This window comes from Macaca nemestrina, chromosome 19, assembly GCF_043159975.1.
Source record: "Macaca nemestrina isolate mMacNem1 chromosome 19, mMacNem.hap1, whole genome shotgun sequence".
In the NCBI taxonomy this organism is placed as follows: Eukaryota; Metazoa; Chordata; class Mammalia; order Primates; family Cercopithecidae; genus Macaca; species Macaca nemestrina.
This window is the reverse complement of record NC_092143.1, coordinates 80,517,377-80,529,650: the sequence shown is the minus strand read 5'-3', so window position 1 is coordinate 80,529,650 and position 12,274 is coordinate 80,517,377. Positions and strand designations below refer to the sequence as shown.

General features: G+C 48.2%; 1 long non-coding RNA gene across 3 annotated transcripts in view; it reads right to left on the bottom strand.

Moving 5' to 3' along the window:
• LOC139360074 (uncharacterized) overlaps positions 1-4,602 on the bottom strand; it is a 47,075-nt gene extending 42,473 nt beyond the window's left edge. For all 3 annotated transcript variants that reach the window (XR_011617142.1, XR_011617143.1, XR_011617141.1), the window contains exon 1: positions 4,432-4,602. This is a non-coding gene — a long non-coding RNA (uncharacterized lncRNA). The remainder of the gene's footprint in view (positions 1-4,431) is intronic.
• Between the last annotated feature and the right edge of the window lie 7,672 nt (positions 4,603-12,274).

The following is a 12,274-nucleotide window of genomic DNA, read 5'->3' as shown; positions in this document are numbered from 1 at the left end:
TAATAATTTTGACTAGGTTAGTTACTTAGTAAGGCTGTTCACCCTGTATTGACCAAAGCATAGACTCTTTTGACAGTGGCCCAATTTCGATACTTGTTACTCCTGACTGCAAGGTATGGATCACAACAGACAACATCCTCAGCACCCTGCAACGTACTGGCCACACTGTTCCCCCAACAACTCTTCAACACCACACCTCCAAAAAAAGTTCAGCCCTTCCATCCAAATAAAGAAAATGTATGGCTCGCTGGGCACAGTGGCTCATGCCTATAATGCCAGCAATTTGGGAGGCTGAGGCAGAGGATCGCTTGAGCCCACAAGTTCAAGACCAACCTGGGCAACATAGTGAGACCCCATCTCTACAAAAATTTAAAAATTAGCTGGATGTGGTTGTGTGTGCCTGTGGTCTCAGCTACTTGGAAGGCTGAGGTAGGAGGATCGCTTGAGCCCAGGAGGTAGAGGCTGCAGTGAGCTATGATCGCGCCACCGCATTCCACCCTGGGTGACAGAGTGAGTCCCTGTCTCTCAAAAAAAAAAAAAAAAAGTCTGCATCGGGATTCACCAATGCACATCACTCCTACGGGGCCGTCCGTCTCCTGGTACCTGGATCAGGATGGCAGCACTGTTCTTCAAAGCTCATTCCATCCTAAGAGGTCACCATGGTTTCCTGCCTCCGTCCGATCTCAGATTTGCCATACCACTCCGATCCTTTCTGGGACTGAGTTTTCTGCTTGGGTGATGCAGTCCGATTAAAAGTTAAAGAAGGAATGAGACCAGTGAGATCTAACCAAAGAGAACCAAAACCAGCAAAAGCATTCCGGGGAGAACAGGCAATCCTCCTCCAACTTTACCCAGTGGTTTTGAGCCTTGCATTTCTCCATTCAAAAGCTATTTTAAAATTTTTGACTTGGTCCTAAACAATGGTTGAGGATTTTAAAATATGACTATCTATCCTGTTTAGACTCCTTCAGTGGAAATAACTTCAACACTACCTTGTTTCTTCCTTCTGGGATTCCAATGTTTAAAACACATCATGTGTTTTCATTCTCATACAAAACTCTTTGTAAGAGTTTTCTTTTCTTTACATAGTGATAACATTTTTTAAAAATTTAACTCCATTAAGACCAAATAATGCTAGCAATGCAAAAAGATCAGGAAAAGACCAGTGGGTTCGACTGGGGGTTAGAATCAGGGTTTGTCTGTATTACTGAAGGGAAAACTATGTCACACATGCACAAAATTGAACCTAAGCAGGTCACGTTCCCCTGAAGGCCAGCAAAGAAAACTGTGAATCATTCTAAAACCCTTCCATATCTGGAGTGCTCACTGAACCAGATTCCTGAAGGCAAGCAAACAAAAAGCTGTTCTTTTCCAAGCTTTTGCTGGATGCCCAAATGTGTCAGAAGAAGAACAAGTATCTACTAGCAGGCTGGCATTAAGAAAAAAGTCAGTATTAAACAGGAGGGAAAAAAAATCAGGCTATGTCACTGGAGTTCTGCAGCAGCTCAAAAGCTCAGAGTAACAAACGCCTGGCCACCAGGTGACTCATGCCCCTTGCTGCCAGGCACATGGAAGGGTCAAGTGGGGAGGCACCCACGTGCACTGTGACAACCTCTGAGCTGCTGGAGCTGCAGTCAGGCCAGTGAGTGCCCCTGGTTGGCCCGGGAAGACCAGCCTGCGCTCTGATCCTGCCCCTCTGGTATCGTTCCACCCAGTCAAGCCTGTTCAACAATTTCTTCTCTAAAACAGGCTCTTTGATGCAGCCTCATTTTGTGTTCAGTGACATGAAAGAGATACTGATGCTGATTATCAAAGGCATGCCTCCCAACCACAAGCAGCTAATGCCCGCGGGAGGTAACATTATCTCTTCCTCCAACTTCTGCGTCCTCCCGCTGGGAAGGGCTCAGGGGCCGCAGAGAACATCTTTTTTTCCCTACTAATTTCACATCGGGTATTAATCCGAGTGGGAGGAACATGGATTAATACCTTAAGCTTGTAGGTCACACTCAGGTGAACATGCTCCATGGATCTAAATGCCACGGAGGCAGAGAAAGCTGCCTCCTGGGGCTCCTGAGGAAAGAGCCTCCCCTGAGAATCCCCTGGGCCATTGCCACCCCTGGCCCACCCTCTAGAGGCCCATTACGCCATCCCATAGAAATCTGTGTTAATAACATCTTCAGAATAAAAGATAGAGTACCTTCCTATCCGGGGATAATTCTTTTCCATTCTAAGCATTCAAGATAAAATGTCCAACAATCAAGGTGTCAAATAAACCCACATGTTTACAGTGGAATTGCATACAATTTAAAAGGATATTTCATGATGGGCAAAATGTTCATGATATATCAAAAAGAAAAATTTTTTGATTACAAAACATTATGTACAGCATGACTTCCGTTTTGGAAAAATAAAATAAACTGAGTTGAGCATGTGTGTTTGTGCTTGCATAGAGAAAAGTCTGGATGAGGCCCACCACACCAGCAACAGCGGCCATCTCAGAGTAATGGGACTGCACGCGGCTTGCCTTTATTCTTTCTTTGCTAATATATATTTTCTAATTTTTCCACAAAGTATATTATTTCCTTAAATTACGGGAGTTTGGAATTTGGTCAGATGATGCACAGTCAGGAAAAGGAAGTTGTCCTTTCAAAGACACAGTTCATGTGTGTAGAGAAAACACAGTCATACCCAAAGGGCAATATTTTTTTTTTTTTTTTTTTTTTTTTTGCCACAGCCTCATTCTTTCCCTGAGACTGGAGTACAGTGGCATGATCTTGGCTCACTGCAACCTCCGCTTCCCGGGCTCAAGCGATTCTCCTGCCTCGACCTCTCCAGTAGCTGGGACTACAGGCATGTGCCACCACGCTGGGCTAATTTTTCTATTTTTAGTAGAGATGAGGTTTCACCATGTTGGCCAGGCTGGTCTCAAACTCCTGAGGTCAAGTGATCTGCCTGCCTCGGTCTCGGCCTCCGAAAGTGCTGGCAATACAGGCATGAGCCACTGCCCCCGGAAAAAGTGCTTATTTTTAATTATGTTTATGTTTTTATTTTAAATAACAGCTAAGCCAATAACGTAACGATTTCCTTTGTCCTTGCTAACAAGACCTGCCGATCCACCCATCTCTCGGCACCAGCAGTCTGGAAGAGAAATCTCAAATTAGTTGAGAAAATGAGGTGGCCAAAATTGTTCTAGCTGTCTACCTAACCTCATTCTCCATCAGTCTCTTCATGGAGGAACACGTGAGGACCACACACGTTCTGGTTGCTCTGGTTCTGGGATTAAATGAAAAAAAATGTAGGGAAACTGTAAATCCTAATTCACCGTACAAATGTGAGTTTATTATCGTACTATTATCATCTGTGTGATATCTTGGTTTACCTTTAAGGCAGCCTGAGTTTCAAACCTGCAGTAGAAGGAGTGAAGGCTAAGATACCCTCCCGCCATGGTCTCTCTGACAACTGCTGGGCTGAGGAGAGTCTCAGACCTCTGGCAATAGACTGAGATCCTAGTCTAATCGCAGAAGGAAGGATGCAGGCAGTGAGAAGCTGAGAGAAGATTTGGAGCAAAGATCGTCGGTGAAAAGGCTCAAGAGTATCTGACCCATTGAAGTCATCGTTACAGGGGATGGATGGAAAAGAATAGCTGTAGAATTGTATGAAAGTCAAAAGTTCTACTAGAATTTCTTGCCGTCTAGAAATGCACACCAACCCACACACGCACGTGCGCACACACACTCCATGTAAACAGTACACACAAGCAGGCACACGGATTTTGTCATGTGTGGGGGGCCTATGTGTCCCCTCCCAAATACACACTCCTGGAAGCTCACACTGTTTGCCTAGTTCCACAAGAGGTTAGAAAGGCTGCATGGGTGTCAGCCCTGCCCTCCCCGGGCTTCCCGACATTAAAAGTATCAGCAAGTCCATAAACAGGCGAAAACCCTAGAGGCTCGCCTGGGCGGCGGGGCTCGGGGCCTGCTTTTCCCACATCGGGCGCTCACAGATTTACTGCAGCGGGAATGAACGTTGCTCAGAGCATGTTTCTCACCCTCGCTAAACTAATATTTGGTCTCAGTCCCCTGGAACAAAACCCAGCCTCAGTGTCTGCTGAGCAGCCCTGTGCATAACAGAAGAGTCAGGCTCGGAATTGGAGCCAAACAGAAAGGAAATGCAGTTCATTTCTCTTTTTCTTGAGTTTTAAAAATAACTCTTTGCCTTCCTAACCCCCGTCAGATCTGACCGAGCATGAGCCCCTCCTCACCTTCCGGAACTTCACCCCCACCCGCACCCTGCACACCCCGGGACGGCGGTTCAGGCTTCCCCGGACAGGCGTGGCCCGGCCTCGGCGCCTTCTCCCCGGCACGAAGTCCAGGTCACTTTTCCCGAGAGACACTGGGAGCGTGCCCGCGTCCGGACGGAGCGGAGACCCACCTCGTGGGCCCAGGACTCTGCAGTCTTCCGCTGAGCTCAGGGCTGGGACACAGACTCGCGGAGCGTCCCCAGGTGCCCCTCACAGCGCCCGGGGCCGGGCTTCCGGAACACGCGCCCCGACCTGCTCAGGCCTGCCGGGCTCCGAGAGCGGCCCCGCGGCCTGCAGGCCCCACCTCCCCCGCAGGGCGGGCGTCTGCTGCCCCCAAGCGGCCGCCAGCGAGGTCCTCGCGGCCCGGGAGCGGCCTTCCTCTGGGGTGTGGATCCGCACCCCGACCCGCGGGCACCGTGGTAAGTGCAGCTAATTCTGAGTCTCCGCGGGCCCTCCGAGGGGCCGGGGTCACCGAACAGACCTCAGGCTGTCACCTACCAGCCATGCACACTCAGCCGTGAGTGCAGCAGCTCCCACTTTCCTCCTCCTCCTTGAGTTCAGCGCAATGGAAAGAAGAAAAGCGAACCTGCCAAGCGGCCTAGTCCCTGGCGCGCCCGCCCTGCTAGCGGCGGAGGCCTGTTGTGATTCAACTCCCCAGAACCTTCCTTCTGTGATAACACCTCTGCTACCCGCTCAGGGAGAGAGTGCAAGACACAGGCCCTGATGTGGGGACGCCATTGAGGAAAATAAAGCCCTCCCCAAATAGGGGTAGAGATAACACGCAAGATGCCCACCAAAATTGGAATGCAGAGAACCCACGAGTAATTTTTTTTTGAAGCGGAGTTTCGCTCTAGTTGCCCAGGCTGGAGTACAATGGCGTGATCTCGGCTCACTGCAACCTCTGCCTCCTGGGTTCAAGCGATTCTCCTGCCTTAGCCCCTGAGTAACTGGGACTACAGGCGCCCGCCACCACGCCCAGCTAATTTTTTGTATTTTTAGTAGAGATGGGGGTTCTACTGTGTTCGCCAGGCTGGTCTCGAACTCCTGACCTCAGGTGATCCACCTGCCTCGGCCTCCCAAAGTGCTGGGATTACAGGCGTGAGCCACCACGACCGGACAGTAATTTCTTAGTATAAGTATTAATATATCTCGAGTGTTGCATAGGACATACTTATCCAAACATTTTTCATTGCATATCTGAAATTCAAGTTTAACTGGGTGTTGTGGGGGGGGATGGATTGTTGTTTTGGTGTTTTGTTGTGTTTGTGGGTTTTGGTTTTGTTTCTAACTCCACCAACCGCATCGCCAAATGCCAAGCATCCTATGTGAGCAGGACCAGAACTCCTGAAACCTCTTCCCACAGCTGCTGCTCCGCGACACCGTCACAAGTGGGCTAACGTGGAGCAGGCATTTTCCAAGTAGAAGGAAAGCAGTCAGCCGCTGAAGCCGGGGCTGGAGGACGCCTGTGCCTGCTTGGGGCCCTGCAGCCCGCACCTCCTGAGCTCAGCGGGCACCTTAGGACAAGGCACCGCTGGCCCCAGGAGTTGCCTCTTATCTGATCCCGGCCAATATTTTCTCAAAGTCAGACATGAAAAACACTTTTAAGGCCTCAGCATCGCCCAGACATCTGGTATTCATTTTCTTTGGCCTTGATTTGGTCTTAATCGTTTGTAAGGGCCCAGGCATGCACTCCACTATCTGATTTGGGTTCTGCGCCGACAGCGTTCTGGCCAGGAGAACTAACACCTGCATTTGTGGCAGAGCCGTTTGACACCCACTGCCTCATTTCGTCTTCACACATTGGGACACAGCAAGGTACAGAGCAGGACACCCCAGCCCTGGCTGTACCCGGACATTATTACATGATGGGAGGAGAACTTCCAGAACCCTTCCCCCCAGGCAATGCCCCAGACCAATCACAGCAGAGCCTCGGCGGTGGACCCCCGTCCTGGTTGTCAGAGCTCTCCAGCTGCTCTCCGAGTGCTTCGGAGACGGAGGACGCTGGCTCAGAGGAGTGGTTCTCAAAGTGCGGTCCAGGCACCACAGCATGCGCATCACCTGGGAACTCTGTAGAGATGCGCGTTCTCGGGCCCCCTCCCCAAACTGCTGAATCAGAACCTCTGGGTTCTGACCTCTCCCGCTAATTTTGATGTGAACAAATTGAGGATCACTCCATTTTTTTGATGTGAACATTTAAGGATCACTGATGCAGACAAAAGCACAGGCTTTGGAGATGAGAGCAGTCCAGCCCCAGTTCTAACCCCAGCCACAGGTAGCCTCTCAAAACTCAGATTTCACATCTGTCACAGGAGGGTGATGCCATCTGTCTCACACATAGCGCTGTGGTACAGATTAAGTGAGATGAGAGGAGGCGTGTAGGTTGCCCAGAAAAAGCCTGACCAAAGCCCAGTGAATGCAGTGACCAGCCAGCCTGGTTTGCTTCTTAGAGAGGGAGGCCCTGGGAGTCCCATTGTACTGGGGTGAGTTGCTGGTCCCATCAGAGAATGTGAGTTCTCTCTGCCCCTGAGGGAGGCAGGGAAGCCTTTCCTGTCCTTCCCATAAGCAGAGACCCTAAAGGCTTGAAGGGACTTACCTGAGGCCCTATACATTCATGGGACAGCAGGGCTAAACCCTAGTTGCCTGACCCCAGTAAAGGACTCTTCTCTGAACGTGTGTGTCCCGCCTCTGAGTAACACTAATGTGCATTCTAAGCTCCTTTTCAGTAATAACGCGTTGGGTCCACACAATTTCAATCCACTTGAGATTAAGACCGGGCTAGCTCCACGGGCAGCAACCTAGGCACTAACACAGCGCCAAGCGCTCAGCTGCACGCCCTCTTCCTAATTTTTGGAAAGGGGTCTCACATTTCCATTTTGTGCTGGGCCTCACAAATCGTGTCACTGACCGTGTTTGGAGAGATTTAGTAACTTGCATGAGGCCACCCAACTGGCCAGTGGCGGGGCCTGATGAAAACCCTGGGAGCTGGCTCCAGAACCTGGACTTCTGATGAGGATGCTCTTGTCCCAAGAGTGGACGCTTCTCTCACCAACACCAAGCACGCAGAATTTCACATGTTGTGGGGCAGCCTGGAGGAGCTTAAAGCCAGTCCTCACCTCACTGTGAGGGACAAGACCCATTCCTAGCTGTGACGTCACCCACAACGCTTCTTAAAATGCTGCCTTTAAAGTGCCCCGGAGCGCGGATCATCTCTGTGTATCAGTGGCATAAAATCACACCCAGTCACTTCTCTTCCCACCTCCACTGAGGGAAAACCACTTAGACCATCCCCCAACCCTGTTGTATAATAACACCTGTGGTAGGCATTGCCAGGGTCTCACCTCTTTCCTGAGGCGGGCAGTCTCCCCCAGATCCCATGACCCAGCTGATGTCCCTGTGCCATGTGTGCTTCAGCCCAGCTTGTCCCGAACTGAGAGACAGACACAGGGTAACACCCTGACCCCTCTCCCGTGTCTTCTTTTTCCCTCTGTGACCCAAACCCAAGGTTTTCTCTTCCCTTCTGACCCGATCTCTCATTCCCCGAAGGATTTGCACAGGTGCGGTCACACCTTGGCATGGCTAGCATTAAGGTGGACGTACTTCTCCCCAGCATTTTCAACCAGTGGAAGGAAAAGCTTTATCCCCATTAAAACAACCTCAGATATGTGTCAGGAACCCACCGTGCCGTACATGGGAATGGCAGAATGTCCTGCCCAAGGGGAGGACTGGGGTTTTGCCAGCAGGAATTCTGTCACACTCCAGGCAGAATGGACTAGAAAACCCAACCAGGACATCATCCCAACACATCCAGATCACCGCTCTGATCCTCCAAGGCCGGTGGCCACTCTGCTCTCTGCTCTCCTTTCATGGCCCGCAGGTCTCACTGTGCCCACAGGACTCTGAGTTCAGGATGAGCAGCAGAAGGCCTCCTATGCTGGGAGCTGACAGCGGCAGGGCCCCTGTTGACTGAAGCCGGAAGAAACGGGCAGCAAATATCCCAGTAACATAAGGCAATCCAACAGCCAGGGTAAGGGCCAGGCTGTTCATCCACTTAATTCACTTAATCCACTGAATCCACCTTCACGGATCCTACCTCTTTCTCAGTATGTGACTTTGAGAAAATCGCTTGTTCAACTTTCTACTTTCTTATCTGTAAAGGGGGATGATGATGATAATTCTAGAATTTCCCCCTAGGATTCAGCAGGAGGAAGAAAAGGCTTGAGCCAGCTTGGAGCTTGAAGCAGTGAGAACAGAAGAGAGGTCTAGAATCAGGATGAACCAAAACTACCAACTGTTGAGGCCTCCGATTCAACAGTCAATGCAGAGACAGAGACAGAGCTCCTAAAACTCAAAAATACTTCTACCTCCGGTTAATTATTCATTGAGAATTAACAAAGAAGTTGCGGTTTTAACCACCCCAGGGGTGTGGCTGCGAGAGCCTTGGCTTCGAGCTTTGTTTTTGTGATGCAGCCTTCCACCTCTTCTCTGGATTAATGAATCCACTATTCATTGCTTTTTAACATGGATTAATTTCATCATTTCCTTCATTTAATTCAACTAAATACCTACAGGCTAATGCTGATCAGGGGAACAGAACACAGCTCTTCTTGCAATATGAGTTTTGTTTGCCACCATTATGGTTTTGCCAGGAGTCTTGAGTGCCCAGCTGCTTTTTTCTCAGCAGAAATGTTGCTTACAAAACAACACATGAGCCTGTGGTTGTGGAGGAAGTACGCGTTCTCATGGCACAGCTTTCCCACTACACAGTCGCCTGTCCACACGGCTTGCTGGGGTGGGAGAAGGCCAACCTCCAGTTACGTTCGCCCTGGTGAGGCTGGAAGGGCCAACCAAGTGGACATCTTCAATCAATATGGCGGTGGTCTTGCTTAGGAATTGCCAATTGTTACAAGTGAAACATTTGCAGGAATTACCTCATTCAGAGATGATTGTGGTTGAATCAAAGACTTTCTTTCATGATGAAAGGCAGAAATAACTTTGATGTTGGAAAATCTTCCTCATGCACACAGAAATGCATGACGGGAACTGCAAATGCTGCAGAATGTGGGAAGAACACCAAACGGGCAGGGGCAGGTCCTGTGTGTTTCAACTGCTTTCCAGCTCCAGACAAGAGGACCCCTGTGTCAGAAAGAAGAGAGTGAGAGCGAGGCAGGACTTATGGGTTTCAATGAGATTTAGGCCCTGTTGGTTTTGGATGCAGAGCACCAGAGTGAGTTATGCAGACTGCTCTTATCAGTCCTGCGAGCCCAGCTCATGGCTTGGCCAGCGGCTCTTAAAATGAATGACCCAGATGGCAAAGTAATGAGTTGCTTCCTTAACTAGCGCTCTTTTCTTTAACAGTATTTTTATAGCCTGGATTAATTGTGGTAACATACACATGACAAAAAAATGTAACCATTTTTAAGTGGGCGGTGCAGTGGCATCAAGTACATTCGCATTGCTGTGCAACCATTGCCACCATCCACCTCCAGAACTCTTTTCATCTTGCAGAACAAAAACCCAGTATCCATTAAACATGAACTCCCACCCGCCAGCACAGCCCCTGGAAGCCCCGGCAACCACCCTTCTACTTTCTGTTTCTATGAATTTGACTGCTCTAGATACCTTATATGGGTGGAATCATACGGCATTTGTCTTTTGCTTTGCAGCCAGCTTATTTCACTTAGCATAATGTCATCGAGGTCCGTTCATGTTGTAGCATGGGTCAGAATTGCCCCCCTTTTTAAGACTGAATAATATTCCATTGTGTGAATATGTAATTCACCATGTGTGAGTAGATCCAGTCATCTGTCAGTGGACACTTGGATTGCTTCTACTTTTTGGCTATTGTAAAAAATTCTGCTATGAAAACAGGTGTTCAACTATCTCTTTAGGATACTGATTTCAATTCTTTTGGATATATACCCAGAAGTATCTTTCACTAGTGATCTTTTACAATGGCTGCAAAGTTAACAAGTATTGAAATGATTTTCTTTTGCACAAAAAAAAAGCAGAGAACTCTACTGAAATGTGAAGAAGTGTATTCAAATTCTTTACATGACCCAACACAGTGGCTCATGCCTATAATCCCAGCACTTTGGGAGGCCGAGGCAGGCAGATAACCTGAGGTCAGGAGTTGGAGACCAGTCTGGCCAACATAGTGAAATCCCATCTCTACTAAAAATACAAAAATTAGTCAGGTGTGGTGGCAGGTATCTGTAATCCCAGCCACTCAGGAGGCTGAGGCAGGAGAATCAATTGAACCTGGGAGGTGGAGTTTGCAGTGAGCTGAGATCACACCACTGCACTACAGCCTGGGCAACAGAGGGAGACTCTGTCTCAAAAAAACAAAAACAGAAACAAATTATTTACATGTGTGAGCAAATATATATATCCATATATATCTCCAATTCTTTGTCTAAGGAGTTGACTAAAATTCAATAAAAGGGAAATTCTTTCCTTTCTAACTTTTGCCCTTTCCCATAGCATGAACATTTTAATTTGGATCAGTCAGGGAAGTTAAAACTATAAAAATCAATACTGTGTTCACTTTCCACATGGATTCCTCTAAAATTTTTTTACGTGTGACTAAAATACACATAACATAAAATTAATATTGTAACCATTTTTAAGTATACAGTTCAGTAGTGTTAAGTATATTCACGTTGTTATGCAACAGATCTCTGGAACCTTTTCATCTCACAAAACTGAAACTCTACACCCATCAGACAACAGCTCACCCCTTCCCTCTCCCCGCTGCCCCTGGCAACCATCATTCTATTTTCTGTCTCTATGAATTTGACTGCTTTAGATACTTCATATAAGTGGTCATTTTTTAAATTAAACATTAAACAGAATCTCTAGCAGTGCAGAAAATTGTTATGTATTGACCATTCGCCACTGTGTACACACACAGAGTGCTTTGGCCAATTTTTTTTTTTTTACCAACTTCTCATTTGCTAATGACTTAAGAGTACTAACTTTCCGTGAAGGAAAACTACTCAATTTTAGTCAAATATTTGACAAGCAATTAAAAGTTGTATGACAGAGGCCTATCTGCTTCCATCAATGAAGGGAAGGTTACTTTAAGAAGCACCTGCTATGGTTTCAGGTTTCTGGTTGACAAGTCTTGGCTGGAGTGGGCCTCCCCCTCTATGGGGCGAATGTGGGAGGAGATTGTCCAGTGTGAAAAGGCCATGACACTCACTCATGGTTAGATCTCGCTTCACTGTCTAAGATTTCTTTAGGATTCTTGCAAGAAACCAGTCAGCAGGTTAAAAGCAACTTGAATATCACGAAGGCAAGATCACAGCGACGTCCTGTCCTGGTTCCCCTCTTCTACCCTGGCCCACACGGCACCATCTTTCCCATTGCTGCCCTCCCAGTGGCCCTCCCCTCTCACAAGGTGCTGCCCCGCTCCCCACTTGCCCAGCCTTCCCTCCTGCTTCATCATGCTACCCCATTTCATAGATCTGTGTCCCCAGGCCACAGATGCCTTTAGCAAAACATTTTCTCCACCCTTATTCCTTTTTTTCGTGACGTGACAGGTATGTAAGATGGTGACGGGGCATTAAAATGTCTTTGCAAAGTGTCCTTTTCCCTCTCCACTCTTGCTCTTCCTTTTTGCTCCTGCCCTGGCCTGGCCTGGGCTGGTTTCCAGGGATCTCTGCTTACCAGCAAACCAGTCACCTACGTGTTATCCACATCTACCAAAGGCCTGGTAACAGCAGCCCGGGCCCAGAAAAGTATTAAAAAAAAAAAAAAAAGAAAGAAAGAAAAAAAGAAATTTGGGTCAAATCTAACGAAGCCACCGTCATTTCTTCCTCTTGGACTGGGTTACATAAGCTGAGTGCTATGGGAAAGCTCCAGCCAGGACTCAGGGAGCTGGGGGTCAGGTCTTAGATTTTATTTTACCCAACTTATAAGACAGTGTTAGCCTGTTTCACAGATGCTGGCAGAAGACATGAGACTTCTGGATCT